The sequence below is a fragment of the Microtus oregoni genome, unplaced genomic scaffold (assembly GCF_018167655.1).
Source record: "Microtus oregoni isolate MIOR12 unplaced genomic scaffold, Mior012 000000F_ref0000247, whole genome shotgun sequence".
NCBI lineage: Eukaryota > Metazoa > Chordata > Mammalia > Rodentia > Cricetidae > Microtus > Microtus oregoni.
The window spans coordinates 74,265,040-74,268,969 of NW_024543059.1; positions in this window are offsets into that span (position 1 = coordinate 74,265,040).

The window sequence follows — 3,930 nt, forward strand, 5'->3', positions numbered from 1 at the left end:
TGGCCTTAGCTTGGTTTGTTGTTAGCCAGCTTTTCTTAACTTGTATACACGTTTTTCCTCTGGGTTTTTAATTTTCTCTATTTCTGTATATCTTACTCTGCTTCTTTCTCTGTGGTTTTCTATGTAGCTGACCCCTGACATATTGTCCACTCCTTATCCTCTTATTCCTCATCTTCTTTGGTTCTCCTTCTATATTCTGCTGCCTGCTAGCCCCACCTATCCTTGCTTCTGCCTCACAAATGGCCATTCAGCTCTTTATTAGGGCCATCTGGTATTTTAGACAGGCAAGAGTCACAGCTTCACAGTTAATCAAAAGCAGCATAAACAAAAGTAACACACCTGAAGATAATATTCCCCAATAGGGTAGTTTGTTTCCTGAATGAGTCTCCTTTGGAGGAAACTAAGTTTTCATTTACGAATGATTATCAACTGGAGATAGCTTCTGGATTAAAATTGGGGACACGTCACTTTCTCTCAGCTCTAGGGTCCCATCTGGTACAGACCAGTGCAGGCCCTGTGCATGCTGCCTCAGTCCCTATGAGCTCATATGAGCATCAATCCCGTTGATGTAGAACGCCTTGCTTCCTTGGTGTGTTCCATCCCCTCTGGTTCTTAATCTCTTTCTGCATCTACTTCTATAGGGTTCCCTGAGCTGTCAGGGGAGGAGTTAATGGGGATATCCAGTTTAGGGCTGAGTGTTCTAAGGTCTGTTACTCTCTGCACAATGTCTGGCTGTGGGTCTTGTATTTGTTTCCATTTGCTGCAGGAGAAAGCTTCTCTGATGACTGAGCAAGGCACTGGTCTATGAGTACAGCAGAATGTCATCAGGAGTCATTTTATTGCTACATTCCTTTAGTAACTGATTTTACAATCCATGGGTTTGGTCCACGGGCTATCCAGTCTTAGGTTCTTGATCACCAAAGTAGTCCTGGGTATGGGCTCCATATCATAGAGTGGGCTTTAAGTCAAATCATGTATTGGTTGGTTACTGCCACAAGCTTTGTGAAACCATTGCATTCTCAAATCTTGCAGACAGGCCACTCTTGTAGATCCAAGGCTTTGTAGCTGGGCTGGTTTTTATGTATCTGGTTTGGCAGTATACAGAGTACTTCTCTGTATCAGGGGGTGAAGGCTCTCTGTAGGCACCGGTTGGACTTCTCCATGTTCAGTGAGTTGAGCAGGTGTTGTCTTCAGCAATAGAGCCTGAAGTAATAAGGGCGGCGGCGGGGCTGCGTCCCAACACCCCAACCGCCTGCCCGGCTAGCTTATGCCCCGAAATAATTACACGGACACTGTATTCTTTTAAACACTGCTTGGCCCATTCTCTTCTAGGCTAATTCTCACATATTAATTTAGCCCATTTCTAATCATCTGTGTGTAGCACCCCAAGGTGCGCTTACCGGGGAGATTCTAGCCTAGTCCATCCTGGGTCGGAGCTTCATCGCTTGTGACTGCCAGGGAACAGGGCATGGCGTCTCTGCTGAGGCGTCTGCTCCAGAGAGCAGAGCTGTGGAGTCTCTGACCTCACTTCCTCTTCCTCCCAGCATTTTGATCTGTTTACTCCACCTACCTATGTCCTAACCAATAAAATGGGCCAGGGCAGTTCCTTTATTAGCCAATGACCTTCCTCCATCATTTCCCCTTTTTCGGTTTAAACAAAAAAAAAAAAAGGCTTTAACTTTAACATAGCAAAATTATATATAACAAAACAGTTATCAAGTAAAAGTTACAATAATCTTTATCATAACTAAGGAAAACTATAACTATAACTAACTATTCTTAACTCCATCAAAGATTCCAGAAAAATATAATATTACCTAAGTAAACAAGAACTAAGAAACTTCAAACTCTAGAAATGACAAAGACATCTCGCTGCCTGGACAGTCACCCAAAGTTCTTTTGTACCGTTGGGGCATCCATCTTCAGTCTTCAGGCCCATGGTATCCAGAAGACATTTCCATAAAGCAGGAAAATTCAAAGTCAGTTCAGTCACTATCTGTTGTGTCCTGCAGAATGTCTCGCAGACTCTTTCATGAATCAGGAACCCCGAAAGATCATCTCACCTTAGGCAAGTTCAGTAGTCCTCTCTCTGCGGGTTCTCTGTGTCCAGTTTATGCAATAGTCCAGGCAAGAGCAGTTTCTTGCTCAAATGGCTATCAAACTCCATAAGGTGCCTCTTCGATGCCCATCTTCCTCTTGAAGTAGATTGGTGCTGCCAGGAGCAGAGTGTCTCATTGTCATGAAAAGTCCTAAGTTATTAAAACATTAAATGTCCTATTCTGTAATCTTTGAAAGACATGAAGAATGCCTATCTAAAATATATCTCTATATATCTAGAAAATCTAACTAACATGACTACAAGCTTTACTATTATTTATGATTATCCATCAACAACCTATATTTCCTAATTATACATTACATTTTAATAATGAACTACACAATCACAATACCTTAATCAATATCAGAAATACATATACATATAACAAAATTGACCTTAAATCTCTATCAATAAAGTAAAATCTATACTAATGCAAATTATCCATACCTATATATCATATCCCCCTTTAAATGTAAAAGAACGTTTATAAACCATATTTGGGAATATGGGCGCAGTTTTTCTCTCCAAACTGCTTCCTGCTGAATGGGGGCGTCGTTAATTAGGTCTTTCATGGTATAACCTGTGTGCTAGTTTCATCTCAGTTGGCAGTTGAGCGAAGTAAATTTTCTGGAGATGTTCACTGCAACCCTTCAGGAGGGCGTGGTCCATCATACCAAATCGGAATAGAAGAAATGAACAGGGTCTCATCCTCTGTGAAAACAAAATAAGAAACTCCTTTCCAAAGCATCATGTCCTTAGATCCAAATTCAAAATATCTATGTTGGATTAGTTCAGCAGCATTTATAAATAAATATCTTTTAGCAGCTGTTACTCCTTCCTCAGCATTCAAATAATTCAAAGAGAGCATAATAGCATACAGTATCAAAATTCTCTGTGTATTTTTCATCTTTGTGCAGCTTTGTTTTAACCTCTATTTTGTTTATTTTTACTTTTAACTCTTTGCTTTTTGAGACAGGTTCTCTGTATCTTTGACCTGAAGTAACTCTGTAGACCAGGCTGTCTTTGAACTCTCAGAGATTCGCCTGTCTCTGGCTCCCAGGCATTCTGGATTAAAGGTGTACACTACTACACCTTGAACTCACAGAGATCTGTTTGTCTCTGCCTTCTAGGCACTGGGATTAAAGGTGTGTGCTACCACACACAACAACTCTCTTCCTTTTTTTGTTTTTTACTTTAAGAACTTCAACTTTTAGTCTGCATATATTTTTAACACACTGTAAACCATTTAAAAATTTTCTTTGTCTTTGAATCTCTCTTTACTGTATATCTCTCTTTTTTTTTGACCACATGAGTCTTTAATTTACCAAACAATATCAGTAGGATTAAAGGCATGGCTTTGTCGGCTGGATCCAGCCCATTTCTTAGCTTTCCAGCCTCATGGCTGAGGTACTGGCTGTAGCCAGCAAGCGAGCTTCAGCAGCCTGTGCTTGCAAACCGCACAAACCGCCTGCGTAAAAGAGTCAGAGTTTGCCCTGGCAGGACAGCCAGAAAGCCGGCATTTTTAAACGGCGCAGCTTTTTTCCTGGTATGGCTGAAAACCGAAAAGCATGTGTTCAGCTTTTCGTCAACACCGTTTAAGTGTTTCGTGGCAGGACCTCTTAATGAGCTGCACGCTTTGCAGCTAAAGCTGAGTCAGGAAGCCTCTCTTAGATGAGGCGCTTGCTTGCCTCTAGCAAGCAGAGTAGAACCGAGAAATTGCTGCTACCAAGAAACCAGGCACAATGCTTTCATTTTGTTCTAGAATTACTTCCCAAGCTGTCTCAGGCTTTATGTGGAAGCAGTTGTCCACGTGGGAGCCATATGAAGTAATA